The sequence below is a fragment of the Oxyura jamaicensis genome, chromosome 5, assembly GCF_011077185.1.
Source record: "Oxyura jamaicensis isolate SHBP4307 breed ruddy duck chromosome 5, BPBGC_Ojam_1.0, whole genome shotgun sequence".
Taxonomy (NCBI): Eukaryota; Metazoa; Chordata; class Aves; order Anseriformes; family Anatidae; genus Oxyura; species Oxyura jamaicensis.
This window is the reverse complement of record NC_048897.1, coordinates 43,090,585-43,108,367: the sequence shown is the minus strand read 5'-3', so window position 1 is coordinate 43,108,367 and position 17,783 is coordinate 43,090,585. Positions and strand designations below refer to the sequence as shown.

Here is a 17,783-nt window from a genome sequence, read left to right as displayed (position 1 = left end):
GGTGCCCTGTTGTATGGAAAAAGTACAAAATGTTTCCTGAGAAGACCAAAATGACCCAAACTGTCCACAGCAGTCTGATGTATTCAAGCTCCGGCAAAATGGAGAAGAAAGCTGTTGAGTCCATTTTCTGTAGCTTGTCTTCTGAGCACTTTTATACTTTTCTGTAGTACATTAAACAAGCAGCCTGAATGCCCAAAGCTTGATTTTTTCAGGAAAAGTTATATGTGCCCTCTAGATGTTCTCTTTGTGATTTTATCTACTTCAAAGTGAAGTATGACTGCTGTAGCTCTGTATGTGGTTTGAGAGATGTGGTTTACAGATCTTTAAAGTCTCTAGAGTGGACTTTAAAGTCTCTAGAGTCTACACTTAAAAGTGTAGATACCTACAAGTGCAAAGTGTAATCAGTTTATGCATTTTCCCCTCTTTCATTCCTATCCAATTTAGTACAAATGCAGAAATGCACATGTAATGTGAAAGTTCTGTATTTTTGTTGACTCTTGATGAGTTACACATGCTTTGTAACTCCCCTCATTACCTAGAATGGTTGTGGAGGCTGGAAGGAAGATCATAGCAAGGTGACAATTCTAAGTTTAACTGAAGTCAGAAAGGTGTACAGGCAACCACTGAAATTCTGACGCTAGCCATGACAATTCTTTAGCTTACATAATTTTGAATATTGCTGATGAAATATTATACAAATAGCTGCTTGCATTTTAGAGGATACTTCAGTATTATTATTTTTTTTTTTAGAAACTTGAGCCTGAATTTTCTCATGATTATATCAGTTTTCCTGTTTTTGTCCTCATATATGGAGTATAAAGGAAGAATATTCAATGAAGGGATGTAGAACTATATTGTACTGGAGTTTTAATCAATATCTCATCTCTTGTCCTGATACAGCAACAGCTACAACCTCTACAGTCAGGGAAAGCTGAAATATCCGCAAGTGCATCTGCCAAAATGAATAGCTGAAATTGAGAGTAAATTCCTTTCTTACCCCATACTCCCAAACAATTTCCTGAAAAAAAATAAATATGCAATTTTAATGCTGAACTCATTGTTCTATCTTGCATAGCTACAGAAAATGATTCATTCATTTTAAATGTCCACTGACTCCGTGACAACTAACAGCAGTACATTCCACAGGTCCACCATAGATAACAGAAGTCTTCAATTTTTTAAATTTCGTAACATTTTGTCACAACAAAATCCAAAAGAAAACTTTACCTGCAGGCAGAGTTGCATACAGCATTGGACTTGGCTTTGAAATAGAGGAGAAAGAAGCACATATTGTGTAGTTTTCTATTACCTCTTAAGCACAACTTAAACTATATATGTTAAATCAAACACCTGTTTTCATTTCTGTTTTCTAGATGTGACTCTTCTGTTTTATTACATGGTCATGTTTTAAACTGAGGTTAATAGGGAGGAAGGAAGGATTGAAAAGTCTTTTTCATTGTGTAAAGCCAGTGCTAATCTGGCTTTAGTAGTATTTGGTGCTACTAGATTTGGTTCGTATTTTTCCCACATTTTCCATAGCATAGGTCTTGTGAATCTTATTACAGTGCAGCCCCTCAACCCAATTTATTAAACAATGTCTTACACTGATATAAATTATTGAAGTTTTATACAGAGTACAACAAACTAAGCACTAAGTAAATGCTAAATTTTACTTAGAATAATTGTTCTCTGTGAGTAGTTCTCTACCTGTTTATGAAAAGCTGCATCTCAGATACGTTTAATGTTAATGGGTAGACACTGAACAAGAGATCATCCCTAATTTCTTAATCCTTTAATGAATTAAATTTTGCTCCTCCACTCCTTTCGTTAAACTGTTTTGAGACTTTACTCAGTGGATTGTAAGGAAGCTTGTTCTTTCTTCTTTCCTAAATTAATTCAGGTGACTTTGTTTGCCTCCCAGCATTATCATTCCAGTTATTACTTTTAGCTAACATAAGTCAGAGAACAACCACATTTTGTCTGTGCTCTCATTTTTTTTTCTCTCCTACCAAAGATGATTGTCAGTCCCCTACAAGGATGACTGGTCCTTCTTTCTACCTCTTCTGATCTGAGTTCATCTTTGCACACAGCTTAAGATAGAGAGGCTGCTGTTTATTGTTACCTTGCATCACTATTTTAATATGACCCTATTTCTGTTAGAAATATTTCTGTTGGAAATATTTTGCTTTTTCTGTGGTTTAGTATCACATTACATTTTATCATCATACTGGTGACTCATAGTAATCTTGTGATTAAGTTCTATGCCCAGCTCATTTCTATCTGACCAGAACTCCCCTCCGCCCCCCCCTTTTTTTTTTTTTTTTTTTTTTAAATGGGACTTATTAGTCACAGTACACTTGGTGACAAAATATGTTGGCTAGTACATTCAGGAATAAATGGGTCCTATCATATTTGGTAGCATGTTTTTTCCAGTCTGTGTGTAGGAAATTAATGTGTCTATATAATGATGCAGCAAAATGTTGATGAGGTCTTCATCCAGGTTTAAGTTTGACCCAAGTGAGGGAATGACCAAATTCAGACCCTAATTCAAATTACTTCTTTCAAATTAATTTTGACCTTAAAATTTCAGTTTTATCCATGTTACTGAAAATTTTTACTTGCAGAATTTGTCTTTATTAAACTATGCCAGTACTCTTGATTTTATTTCTAGCTGTTAGAATGGTATATATTTCAATACCAACATTCCAATGATGACAGCCACTCCACCATGAGTTGGTATATCTCTACTATCTGATTTCATGTCCTTTTCTATTGGTTCCACTTCCTCTGGCTTGTAACCTTGCCACCTTTCACTGGTTTCCTGGTGGCTAAGTTGCCTTTCTGTTACCTCACCCTCTTTGACTAGATTATGTATAATCCTTTCAGTAACTGAACTGTATCCATGATTACCATGATTATTCCTGTATTCTTTGCTTATATGTTTCTCTTTGCTGCTTCTGCTGATTTATAATAAAAATTATTATTATTATTTTTATTTTAACTCAGACCTTGTTTAAACTGCTTTTCTTTTTTATTGTTTGATAAAATCAGGTTTGGAGAGTTGGACAAAATTCTTTTCTGAACTTCTTCTTTAAAAGCTCTTCTGAATGCAAGTTTGAATCTTACAAATTGGTCTCAGGTAGAGGCCATGTTAAGTGGACATTTTCTCTGAATGCTTGCCTGTATATTTATTTTATTACATATAGTTTTTTTGTTTTCTTAAGTGTATTTATCAGGTCTGAATCATAGCAATTTTTTATTTTATTTTATTTATTTTATTTTATTTTATTTTATTTTATTTTATTTTATTTTATTTTATATATTTTTATATTTTGGGGTGGGCAAGAGATCAAGTTATTTGTAGGAATACTGATACCACTTACCATAAAAGGATATATTTAGAAGTAAACAACTGATTCCCTCCAGTTCAATAAACACAGGCTGTGTAAAAATTGTTCAGAGTTAAGAAACTTGATTTGGCAGCAGAGATATTCAGTGTAAATCTCATGCAAGCCACAAAGCCATTTTGACTTCCACTTCTCAGAAAGCTGCTTGTGGAGTTTATGCTGACAAATCTCCTTCCCATCACCTCAGTCCAGTGAAATGTCCCTAAGGCAATTCTTTCAGAGAGATATGCAGTCTTCAACTAGCAATCCTTTCATGTTGGCTACCTGTTTTTTTTTTTTTTTTTTTTTTTTTTTTTTTTCCAGGAAAGGCCATTTTTGATTTCTGCGAGAGCAATATATATTATGTTCAAAGTTCCAGTGCAGAGCCAAGCTGAGAGCCAATGTCACTAATGACATGTAGATTTATACACATACACAGATTTTTACTTGTATATTTTGAACTTTGTATCCCCAGAACAAAACCTGGAGAGGTTTTGAAACCTGAAATTCCTCTTGTACTTCTCTCTGTGAAAAAAAAAAAAAAAAAAAAAAAGATGAAAAAAAAAAAAAAAAGACCAGGGAACTGGACATTTATTATTTTTTTTTTTTTCCACTTGGCCTTGGACATTTGCATATGGCATTTTGGCAAATAAAGGTGTATAATTCGTGCTGATCCTTTTGTCTGCTTGAAAAGGGTTTCTGCCTTTAGAAAATGTAGCCCTATATATTCTTGGGCACTTTTGACAACACTACATATTTTTTGTTGTTTTTCCCATAGCCCACTTTGTTGGCCAAAGTGACTCTGTTGACACTACGTTGGCCAAAAGAACTCCTGCAGTTTCAATTGGCAGGGTTATTTTCCAATTCCTTCCCTAGATTACTGGGACATTTAGCTAACTTTATACAGCTTCCTTGTTCCATCCAAAAGATGGGAACATTTTGTTGAGAGAGCAAAGTGTGTCCTCTTTACATACTGTTTATTTCATGTTTAAGGACTTCTTGAGTCAGGATGTCCTACATCACTTCATGGTTTTAATAAGGAGGCTGTCATATTTATTTATTTATTTATTTTTAACTGAAAATTATTAACTGAGAAGATACAGATATTTCAATACAATGGTCTTTATACATATTTTGCCATAACTTTACCACATCAATTGTTCAGAATCTGCAAATGTAACACACTTTACTTGCACATAATGTGATAGAATGAAAAGCTTGTTAGTCACCAGCACTAGTCAATAAAAGAAAAGAACTAAAAAAAACTTGAATATAATTTGTGTATTTTACACTTGTGTTTTTCTGTGTATATCTTAACATCTGTTGTGTGTGTGTATGTTTATTTTTCTAATGATACTCTACATCAGAATTTCACAGGATCACAGAATGCCTGAGGTTGTAAGGGATCTCTGAAGATCACTTTGTCCAACCCCCTTAACGAGCAGGATCACCTAGAGCACATTGTGCAGGATGGCATCCAGGCGGGTTTTGAATATCTCCAGAGGATACTTCACAAACTGTCTGGGGAACCTGTCCCAGTGCTGTCACCCTCACAGTAAATAAATGTCCTCTCATACCCAGCAAGAGCCTCCTGTGCTTCAGTTTGTGCCTGTTACCTCTTGTCCTCTTGCTGGGCACAACTGAAAAGAGACTGGCTCCATCCTCTTGACACTTTCCTCTCAGATATTAATGCATATTGATGAGGTCTCCCCTCAGTCTTCTCTTTTCTGGGCTAAACAGGCCCAATTCTTTCATCCTGTCCTTCTACGACAGGTGCTCCCGTCCTATAATCATCTTTGTAGCCCTCCTCTGGGCTCTCTCCAGTAGTTCTGTGTCCCTCTTGCACTGGGGAGCCCAGAACTGGACACAGTACTCCAGGTGTGGCCTCACCAGGGCTGAGCAAAGGGTGAGGATCACCTCCGTTGACCTGCTGGCAACATTCTTCTGAATGCACCCCATTTCATTAAATGCTCAACTCTGCTGTCCTTGCCTTTTTTAGATTACCTCCTAAAATCTTTGCTTTCTTCACTTTCTGGTGTCTTAATCTTGTAAAAATTGTCTCAGCATGACATAAATCTCACACATAAACTGTTCCTGTTAATGCTCAAAGAATTAAATGCAACTAAACAAGATGAAGGTGATTATCTAACTACCTGCAGAATAATAAAAAAACTGCAGTACTTTGATATAAGAAGATTACTTTACCCTAAAAAAGGTGAGTATGAAGGTTGACTAAATTCTAAGGTTAAAGAAGACTACTCATTCTCATTCATAAACACGTACATAATCCATGTAATATCAAGCGGTGTAATAACATTAATATTATTGAGAGTAGGTTCTTTTTAAGGTCAAAATGATGTATCTTTCTTCTCTCCTACTTTTTAATGATTTTCTGGAATTTCAGAAAACCTATGAGATTTAGCAATAATTTCCCTTTAAAAGGCATTTGGATCTGGGGGTTTACTTCATCTAAATTCTTTAAAAAATACAAGCTGTAATTTAATCCAATTATAATCCAATACTTTTAATGTTACATCAGACTTCAAGTTTTTTTAAGTCCAAAAGACCTTATGGATATATGGATACCGTGTTCTCAATCACTTCTAGTAATTTCAATGTGTTGTTGTTTTTTTTTTGTTTGTTTGTTTCTTTGTTTTTAGGGGTGAGGGCTCACTGATGCTGGCCATTCATTCTAGAACTCAAAAAGAGGGAGCACTCATTAATGATTGAACTACTTTATTAAATGACTAAGCACTATAGTGATAATCTGATTTAAGTGTAAAAATTCTTATAAAGAGAGATTTCATTGATTTCATTATATCTAGTTCTTCAGATCTAAAGGATTAGGAAGAACAAACTGCACTGCAAATAAATAAGAAACACATCACCTTATTATAAAATATTTTCCACAAGTAAATAGGAAATCATGATAGTTTGGAGACATTCAAATGCCTTCATAATTAAATCTGTGCTAATATGAAATCCTTATGAAGCCCTGTTTTAAGCCCCTTGAATCATTTTTTCTAAGGGAAACTGCTTTCACCAGGAAGTGGCTAGATTTATTGTGGAGACAAAGCAAAAAAAAAAATCAAAAATATCTGTTAAATGCTTTTGCAGTTAAAACACGCTCAACAGAGTTTAAAGAGTAATCCCTCAGGTGTGTGCTTTATGCTTTAGAGAGACATTCCTTGAAGCAATAACCAATCAATTAAAACAAACAGAAACACAATACCTTTCATTAGGTTTCTCAGGTTAGGTTTCATGGATAACAGTTGTGAATTCAGTGTCACATTCTGTATGATATTACTGTGATGGAGGTAATTATTTTGTTGAGACAGGTCCTACAAATATTTCCTCACTATGATTGTTACCAAATCCTAGATGCCTGCTGCCTCCTAGAATAAACATATGGCAAGAAAGCTGGTGGAAATTTTGTTTTATATTCAGTGTAACAGGGTAACAATGGTAACAGTTGCCACTGTTCAAAGGGAAATGACTGATTCAAAACAAAACCTTAACCTGGCAACCTGTCAGAGTGAGACAAGCAGTGATGCCAGTCAAAACAGCAAAGGCTGTACTGTTCCTCCTCCCTCAGTCTTTCTCCTACTATGAAAGGCTGTATTATGTTTACAGTGTTTATTTTATCTCTGAGCATTTTGCTGATGCAGTGCTTCAGTGCTTTTTCATAGTCATTTCCTGCTTTTAGGTAAAATGCTTTAAGAAATTGTCTGTTTTGTCTGTTGCTGCTGTGCCTGCATTGCACTTTGATGCCCAAAGTTTTGCTGTCTGTTTCTTAAAGCTTCAGCTTTGGCTGGAACTGAAGAAGCTGCTCTGAGAGAGGGGTGGCATGTAATTGTGTCGTGTTGGGAACAGGTTAAAGAAAGAGCTGTGAAAGCCCAACAGCTGCAGAGTAAACTCTGGCAAGGCATCTGACATCTGGCAGCATCTGGTGAGGCATCTGACAAACCCTCTCATCCTCTCTAGTGTTCTAGGTCAAATGGGGACAGAGAGAGGTTTTATGTAGGGTGGGACTGCAAGCTGAGCAGCTGAGCTTTTGAGTAAGGTATTTAAAGTCCAGCAGTTTGGCCACACAGATCCGGTAATACGTCAGGACAACTAGCAAGCTACCACCCTGGGGAACCTCAGGTTTGAGACCAAGGAATAAATGGCCAAAACCATACGCTTAACTGTCTAAGAGCATAATAACAACACGAAAATCAATCTTATCAACAGATCTTCCGTAGAATGTGAGCCATCCCATGATGACATTATTTAGACTGGACTGGTAGCCTGGATAATACTTTTACTCCTTCTGACTACATCCTGGACTGGAGGAGACATCTGCTGTCACCTAAAGAGCATCCTGCACTGCAGTCTACTCATCATAGCACACTCAAGCAGTAACTATAGCCCAGAATAGGAGATTAAAGAGGTGAACATTGGACAGGTTGTCCAGCATTATCTCTTAAAAAATAATGCTTTCCACATTTGTAAGAGCACCAATCAAACTGATTAACCAAAGAGAAATATAGATAATACATGTATTCATTGAAGCCAATACTTCCCAAATAACCTTCTCAAGTCAGGAAAAATTATAGCCAAACTGTGAATAAATCCAAAGGCCTGCCCTTCCCCCCCACCTCCCATACCTTGGTGAGTGACTTTGGTTGAGCGTGAAGCAGAGAAACATTGACATTTAATCTGTCAAAATATTATTCTGCCCCCACGCATGTAGACAGTCTTTTCAAAATGCATTTGATTTTTATCTGCAAAACAACAAGAAAATTTCCTCACAAGAGGAAACTTTAAAATCAACTACTAGGAAAGTCAGTTCATTTTTACCAGACTATTTACAAATTTAAATGGATCTGCTTGGTCAGAATACCAAGATGGAGGCAAATAAATTTTTTAATGCAGCTGCAGGGTTACAGATTTAATATGCTTATGCCTCATTTGGTGAATGTTGTGTGTCTTTTGCTGCTACTGGTATCTTCCTGTCTGATGCATTTACCTACCGTGGTCAGACCATAAACCTGAATGGTCTATAAAAGGGAAAGATAAGAGGATGACTGCCAGATGTCGCCATAGCTGTAGCCAAGAGTAAAAGATATTTTGAAACCTAACAGGGTACTTCCCTGATGTAGAAGCACTCTCTGTCATGATACTTTGTGAAGATGGAGGAGATCAGCCACTGGTACAGGGCTATCACCCAAGGTTGCCACAGACATCTCTTTTTAAAGGCATTTCCCACTTTTCATTTTATAGACAAAGGACAAGGTCTGGCACCAACCAAAAAATATTTGAGCCATTCAAGCTGTACTGATTTTATCCAGTAAAGGTACTGGCCACAAGTACTTGAAGGTTTTATATTCAGACTGTGAGTGAAAGAAGCTATTTGATGGAGAGCCAGTGTCTCCATCTTCTTATCCCCATTGTATTCATTTTAGTTACCTCATTTTCAGCTGAAAAAGATTTTGTTTCATGACACAATGGTGTGGTTACTTCTACCAGTCTTCCTGAACCTACCTTACGGGTACTTCTTGGAGCTGCTTTTCTCCCTCTGTAGGCTTTATTGTAACAGCTAAGAAGGTTTTTCCTAACAGCTAATCTAAGTCTTCTGTCACACATGAAGCTGATTACTTCTTGCCGTCCTTTGATGGAAACAGGATAAGTGATGACTTCAAAATTTGTAAAGTAAACATTGGTTGATGTTTATCATCCTGTCTTCAATCTTCTGTTTTTCCTGATAGATCATATTTTATAATTTTCCCATTGTTCTTTGTTCTCCCCAGGACTCTTTCCAGTTTACCACATCTTTTTAAAGATGAGAGACAAAAATAGATGTACCTAAGGTTTTACCAGTCATTAGTAGAGTGGAATAATTTCTTTCCATGTTTTATGTAGAGCTTTCTGTTTAATAAACACAGAATTATATTTTTCTGTTTTGAAACCTTCATCAGCAGTTGACTCATATTCAGTCCAGAATCCAACATACCCAGTCCTTTTTTTTTTTTTTTTTTTTTTTTTCCAGCCTTCCCTGTTTGATATTGTGTATTTGAATTTCTCTTCTAATATAGAACTTTGTACTTTGTAAAATTTAATTTAAATGATTTTTTCTGTCTCCTTCCCCAGTTTATCACCATTACTCTAAATCTTCTCTTGCAAATTGCTTGCAGTCTATTCCACTTCTGTGCTCTGCCCAGGTTTTAGGTGTGTTTCCCATTCCACTGAGTTATTAATGACTTTAACTGTGCTGAGATCTTTTCATGCATATTCTTCCACTTTGAAAATGAGCCATTGGGAGTCACTTTTTTCATGCACTTGTACAATGATCTCATAACAATAATATCTAGAGTATATTCCACCAGTTGTCTTAGTGAATGAATTGTTTTTGATAGAATTTTTGTAATTTTTGTAAATTTATCCTTATTTATTTATTTATTTATTTATTTATTTATTTATTTATTTTCCCTTAAGTACAAGTGTTCTAAAATATTTTAAAATTCTTCTTTTCATTTTACTCATCCGGTTTCCAAGGGTCTTCAGCTTCCTGGATAAAATTCTTCAATTGGTGGTTAATCCTGTTCAACAGATTTCCTTATGTGGTGAATAAGCCATTTCAGACTCCTGGTTGGTGTTTGTTCTTTACTTGCTGACAAGCTGAAGGAACACTTTGTACAAAGTGAAGTGTGTTGCTTCTAATAGTACATGCCTGTCTGTCACAGTATCTTGCTTATTCAATTAGGGGTATATAATTTTGGCTGGTTTACAATATTTTTAATTGCATTTCCTTCATCTGATGTTTTTCATTGTTTATTTTCAAGCCTAGCACTTGAACTACTTATTTTTAAAATGGCCACTGCAGAATAAAACATTTCAACTTACATGTTTAAGAGAATAGCCTTTGTATTTATTTTCCTGATATATGCTGGCTTGAAATATATATATATGGATGGATTTATTTTTCTATCTACTTAATTAATTTAGTCACAGCAGATAAGATGGAGCTGATATTGTATTTCTTCCTTAGCAACAGCAAACTTTCAGATTTTAGAAAGTTCCACAAAAAAAGCATGGTATTAAGATATGGTTAAGACAGAAGGATCTACCTATTTCTAATTTCTGCAAGTCGTACTTTTCCTAGTTCCATTTAAGCTATGGGATAAACAGCTGTTGACTTCAGTAGTGCTAGAATATTTTACATTTTTGTGCCTAAGTCTAGTAATTTATTTATTTTTTTAAATTTTTTTGTAGGACTTCTGTAGAACAAAGCATTACTATGTAGTATTTTGAATAACAGGATAGGGCCATTAATATAAATGAAACCATGCACAGATGCTCCAATACAGAGTACTTTTTTCAGCTCCTAATTTTAATGAAGCTTTTCTGATACATAGAAAAATACTTCCATGGTGGCTGCATTAATAACTCACTGCAAATGCACTTGGACAAGAGAGGGTACTGTCTACTGGGTATTTTTGTCCTATATCATGTCTTTCTCAAATAAGAAGATTTAATCAGAAAAACCTTCATACTGTAGTGAAACCAAAACCACTGACTAATATGTTTCCTACTTTTTGTTAAACTATGGCTTTCAAGAAATGTATTTGTGATATAATAAGTGAGTTGTCCAGTCAATTGAAATCAACCTGCTTAACGGACATTAAAAATCATGAATCAAGTTAGTCTCAATACAAATATGAGGGTGTTTCTCTTAATAATATATTATGGTTTCATTTTTCTTGCTTTCCAGTTTCTAATTCTTTTAAAAAAAATTCATATTACTAAGACTCTTTCACAGTTGCAAATGCTAGATATTTAATTATTCTTTTATTTTAAATAAATTTTCTGTACTTTAATAATCACAGGACTCTAGGAGATAGAGGTTGAAGGAAAACATGAATTGTTGTGTGAATCATTCCATAGCCATAACGGTTTCTTTAATTATTATCTTATTGTCAAGTATCCTTCTAGGGAATTTTTGCATTTTCTGAAATTAATACATGTTTGTCTTTGTGCTTTACTTTTGTGCTTGCAAATCAGTCTTCACTTGATTTTGAATGGTTTTTATATTCCCTGAATAAAAAAAGGTCTAGGCAAAATAATATGAACCACAGTTGTGAGTTGTCAAGCACTAAATAAGAGCCCTCTCCTGTTTAAAATATCATTTTAATGATATGGTTTGAAAAAATATTCTTTTTTCCATATTCAATATTTATTGAATTGAGCTGTTTTCCAACAAAAGTGTTATATCAGCTCTCTTACATGTAATCTGTACTAATGAATCTGATTCACTAGATATACTTGAATACAACAAAGGAGTTGAAAGAGCCAATATTTCAACATTCTTTTTGTCATAGTTTTTAAAGTAAATCAGTCTCGGGGTGTGATCAAAATTAGAGATTCCTACACTCTTGCAACATCTCATATCAGTTTTCAAAAATGTTGTGCCTACACCGTTTATACTCTGCAATAAATATCTCCTTCTTCAATAATTTATAATACCCTTTTCTGTCCATAATAGGCTATTATTTCAATAACGTTATATCACTTGATTTTCTAAGCTGCCTTAATTGTTTTTAATTTAAGATGTATTGTTAGTTTTTTGTTTGTTCGTTTGTTTGTTTCAGACTATATTTATTTCTTTGTTATCTGACATTATCCTAATGATAGCCTCAAGGTCCTTTGTTTGACTAAGTGATTTTGTGCTGAAAGAGGAAGCTAAGATCAGAAGAGGTTTTCTTCCTAAGCCATAATTCTAGTAATTGAGTCTGTGTATATGATATGTATTGGCAGAACAGAATGAGTAATTTTGCAATGAATAATTTATCTGATAAATGTAGATTCTCACTTAAATATGTTATATGAACAAAGCAGTTACTTTGAATTATTCATTATTCTGATTTAACCAATTTTTGTAATCAGAAAATTACTCTAAATTTGACTGATATCGATAATTTCCCTGGGAACACTGACTCAGTAAGATCTAAACTGGAGTGATGATATTTAACTAATTAGTAAATTTCTGGTAGACAGTAAACAGTTTCTGCTACCAAATTGGATAAATTTTTGAGCAGCTGGTACTGTTGTTCATCATGTGGTTTTAAAATATGGTTCCTATGAATATTTGTGCATTGATTCAAAAGCTCACTTATTTGTGTCATATGATTGGTTGAGCATTCATGGAAAGCACATATAAATAATATCTGAGCAGTCAAAGTGAATTTGCTTAAAAGTACCTGTGAAGAGAAAATGAAGTTTACATTATTTGGCTTAGCTTATAAATTGTGTGATTTATGGCTTAATCCTACTCTGATTCATATTTACTCACCTCAGTGGATGAAGGCTTTGTACCAAGTACAGAGCTGTTTGGGCATATGGAAAATTCTGACACAGCTTTCTGTTCTCCAAGCAGATGCAATGCTGGTTAAACGTTGGCCTTGGCTCTTTTCCTCCTGCAGCTTTGTGTTGCATCAGTGGAAAATTGGCTGTTTGAGAGTTATCCCAGATGAGGTATCCCTGTAGGATGTTCATACTTTTCCTTCCATGGTATGTAGCTTAAGATGGTCAATCAAAAATCTTGCTGTCCTCAGAAATGAGCAGCGATTTATTGTGATTGCTAGGAATTTTCTCCCATGATTACAGATAGGAATGACACCTGTGGTTCTGTATTTTGCCTGTACCAGAAGAAGGTGTGAATTTTTCAGGTCATGACAACATTTGCATGACCTTCAAGGGCAAAATGGGGTGTGAATTCCAGGCCCCAGGAATTCGTTTTCAGTAATTAGATTGCTGAGATGGATTTTTACTCCTCTGATGTTAGCTTTCCTAAGTGAATGCTGTATATAGGAGATAAAAACAAATGTTCTAAAAATAGGAATTGCTATCTGGAAAAGTTGTAAGTGCAATTCAGTCTTTAGCTTTTCAGACATAGGTCAAATGAGAAGAAGCTCTTCAGAACTTAGTGAATAGAAAAGAGTAAGTGCAAGATCACTAAAACGTTATGCTGGAAATAATATTCATGAGGAAAAAAGAATAGATTTCCATCCAACCACATAATTTCATACTTCACCTTCTCTTAGTATTAATGGGAACATTAGGACTGCTTCCAAGAAAAGGGTAAACCTTGGGGTCATTGAAGGTTTATTTAGGGTGAGACAGACATACTAACGCCTGGTGAAAATTCTAATGTTAATAAGGGAAAAAAGTCAAACTCAGTTTTTGGTGACTATTTTAAGAATTTCACCTGAGGTCTTCAGACCTCACCGCCCCTCTCATTATTGTTACTATCTGATGAAAATATGTTTTCAATCTCCGGCATTCCAAGATTGAAAGTAAATAATGCTGTCCTTGAACCATAGTGCAGATTAATTGCTAGCTGGAAATTGTTCCTCTTGAACAGAGAAAATGAAAGTTTTTAACAAAGAGAATATTCATTAATCTTGTGAGATGTTTTTTTTTGGAAGACATCTGAGGGGAAAAGCACTAACAAGCTTTAGATATAAGGCCAAATTTTCTGTATACTTGTATATCGCAAGTGTCCCAAACAAGATGTTATAATAGCTGTGTGTCCTTGTAATGTCAAGTGAGATCTTTGGCTACAGTGAAGACAGAATATTTGCTTTGAGAAGTTAAAGCACTGAATAAGTATTTTTGGACTGACCCAAACACTTTTGTTTTACCAAGACACTTAAAAAACAGATACTAGCAGTTTGAAGAAAATGATTTAAAGAAAGACAACGAAAATATGCAACAAAGTAGACAGACATACATCACTTTAAGGGTTGTATAATTAAAATATATGTTCTTTATCAGGAAGTTTAATCCATATAGGAGGCAGATGGGTAAAAATAGATGTGTATATGGGTACCTTTATTACAATTTCTTAGATTTTGTACTCAGTGTAATTTAGTTGTGTTACTACAGCATTAGGTGTGGTGAGAATGATTGCAGCACTGGCTTACTTACTTATATGTGCTGCTCCTGCTTAGCAGCTTGGGTGGTGTACTCTGGGTCATCTGTTTGATGCTTATTGGGCAGAGTCAACTCTTGCCACTGCCTGTAGCCACACTTCACTTCCATACCCAAGGAGCCCCAGGCTGGTTTGTCATGCCTCTGCTCAGTGGCTAAGCATGTGGGTGATTCTGTCCACTGGACTAAGGAAATGTCTTCTTGGCTTTGGTGAGGCCTCACCTCGAGTAATGTGTTCAGTTTTGTCCAGTACAAGAAGGACATAGAGGTGCTCAAGCGAGTCCAGAGAAGGGCTACGAAGCTGGTGAAGGGTCTGGAGAACAAGTCTTATGAGGAGTGGCTGAGGGAGCTGGAACTGTTCAGCCTGGAGAAAAGGAGGCTCAGGGGTGACCTTATTGCACTCTACAGGTACCTTAAAGGAGGCTGTAGCGAGGTGGGGATTGGTCTATTCTCCCACATGCCTGGTGACAGGAAGAGGGGGAATGGGCTACAGTTGTGCCAGGGGAGGTTTAGGTTGGATATTAGGAAGAATTTCTTTACTGAAAGGCACTGGAATAGGCTGCCCAGGGACGTGGTTGAGTCATCATCCCTGGAGATCTTTAAAAGACATTTAGATGTAGAGCTTAGGGATATGGTTTAGTGGAGGACTTGTTAGTGTTAGGTCAGAGGTTGGACTCGGTGATCTTGGAGGTCTCTTCCAACCTAGACGATTCTGTGATACTGTGATTCTGTCTTTTCCATTCCTCACTTTGTTTCATGTCTTCCATGTATAGCACAAGCTTGCTTGTGAGAGCTTGTCCGTACAAGAATTTTGAGATAGTCTTCAAAACTTTAGCTTGCTTTATCCTTTAAGTTCAAATATGGTACTGTAGTCTATGTATTATATGTGTTCTCCTTTGATCCATAGAGTATGTGTTTCTGTCATAGGTTGTAGGTGGCAAGCTTGGTTCTTTAGTTACAGAGCAATGTCTTAGGTGATCTTGGAGCAGTTTCTCTTATCAGCAAAAATTGTGAATATCCCACAAATACCTATGAACTGTGGAGAAGTAGGCTAAAGATCTTAATTTTTCATGTATTCACTTATCAGTAGAATAAAATTAGATAATATTTCTCTGTAATTGTGAAAACCACTTTTGACTTATATTTAAAGGAAAGAAACTCCTTCTGACAAAGAAGTTCAGGAACTTGAAAAGTCTTCCTTTCTTGAATAACTCTAAGCTTGGTACTTTGGATCAAAAAAATACTAGAATATTGTAGGTTGGGGAAATGAAGATTAGAAATAAATTATCCAGGGCTGCTAAGGACTATAGATCCTAAAGGATAAAACTATGGGAAAGAAAACATCACACTAAGGAAGAGTAAAGGAAACAGGCTAAATAATAAAGTAAGACTTGATGAATGATTTCTGTCCTGTTTTATGGCCACTAGGATAGGGACTATGCTTGGTACTCCTTAGACACCTGCATTTTCCATAGGTATATTTTGTGTGTGGCTGCACACCCCATGCAATAGGTACTTGGTCATTATGACCAGACTTAAAAGCAGAATTCAGGGTCACAGGTGAATCAAGAACAGTGTGAGGGTGTAAATGTTTGTGGAGACTTCCATCAAATAGTCACAATAACCAAACCCACGTTCTTAACATTAACTGCCAGGTAACACTTGAGTTAAAGGAAGCATATGCTTGAAATGAATTTCTTGCTGCCATCTTGTGTCTAAAGGCAAAATGACAAGGAAATTTCTAGAGTTCCAAGTACCGATTTTACATTCAACATGAGGATATTCCTCATATTCCTCTTAATGTCCCAAGTGTAGACAAAGACCTGTCCTAATAGAAAAGTTTTTAAGGTTTACCCTTAAGAAGCATGGAGAAGTGTAATTAAGCTTGTGCAAGAGATTTTTGTGAATTTTCAGAGAAACACTAAGTACAGTGACAGCTAAGCTGTTAAAAGTTGCTCTCCCCATGCCTATTCCCAGCAGAATCATTTTGTGGGTATTAGAAGAAATGCTTAATAATCCTTACTTCCATGGTAGACAGGGCAGAACCTGGATTTGCAATATTGGTCACCCTATTAATTTTCTCCATGAACCCAGCCATTGTACACCTTCTAACAGTGTTGTACCATGCTCTAGAAAGACTGAAAAGAACTGTTGCCCCATTGTATAGAACTTAATAGGAAAAAAGATGTAGCCTGCAATAGGGTACTTTACAGCATGATCTAACTGAGACAGAGATGACATAATCTGTTACATGAATTTTTAGGTTAATTTCCCTCATTGTACTCTTCTTCATTCCACCTGTTTTTGCTCATGAGCCTTTGCTTTCCTATGCTCCTGTTTTTATATCTAGCAAGTAGCAAACAATATTTAACTCTTGCTCTTCTCAGCTGAACTATAACCTTTGGCTGATGGAGGAGGCTGTTACTCTGGGATTCTTTGCAAGAAAGTGTTGTAATTTCCATTTGCCTTCTGAAAGCCAGCTGTCTTAAGACAAACAGGAGTTGAATGCAACTGTAACACTTCTTGTGGCAGGAGGTGTTTGCAGTCGGCTAGCTCTGACTTTTTGCTAAATGCTTACTGATGACTGTGATTATGAGGAACCCACCCCATACATCCTTTCACTTAAACAAATGTTTATTGGAAACATCTGAAGAGACTCTGACACCCATATTTACAATGTAATGAATGAAGACAGTGGTAGTAGGAAAATATTGAAGAAAGACAATGCAAAATCATGAGAAAAGTGAGTAGATATTAAGAGATTTGCAAAGCAGGGAGAAAGGATAATTTTGCACTGAGAACAAGCATCCACTGTGTTCTCTGTTCCATGCTAACCTCCACAGATAGATCATCTAGTTCTTTAACAAATGTTTGACTTTCTTTCCAAGCTGTACCAGACCCATCATGAGTTTTCTTGCCAGTGCAGTATAGCCATGTCTTTTTGTGTCATTTTTTGAAGAGCCACACTTACCATGCTGATTGAAAACCCAAATCTTTTCAGTTCTTATCTACTGGAGCCAGTGCTCTGTGAGAAATTGGTACACATCTTCCTCTTCCCTGTCAAACAAGTAAATATTTTGGGGGGTTCTTGGCTTGAAAAAAAATGTTCTGTAATGTCAGTCAATGGAACTTAAAATGTTTGGCTTAATTCAGTGATGACTTAGGTCTGTTGACTTTAATGAAATTATGTCTGCATAGATGAGGGTTTGAATTATATAAGTGCAGAAAGCATCTCTTCATTCTGTAGGCTTTGGAAATGTTGTTGGCTTAAACCACTGGAACAAACTACCCAGGAGAGAAGTGAATTCTCTCTCTCTTGACATTTCTAAATAAGACTAAATGCCTTTATGGAAGATATATTTTATTCGAACAGAAATGATATGGCTCAGTGCAAAACTACCTGGATGAAACTCCGTGGGCTGTATT

At 35.8% G+C, this 17,783-nt stretch overlaps 1 long non-coding RNA gene across 1 annotated transcript; it reads left to right on the top strand.

Annotated features, from left to right (window-relative positions):
* The first annotated feature begins 9,908 nt into the window (after positions 1–9,908).
* On the top strand, positions 9,909–13,123 carry LOC118167966. Its single transcript, XR_004751313.1, has 2 exons — positions 9,909–10,016; positions 12,802–13,123. It is a non-coding gene; the product is annotated as an uncharacterized LOC118167966 (long non-coding RNA).
* Positions 13,124–17,783: the final 4,660 nt, after the last annotated feature.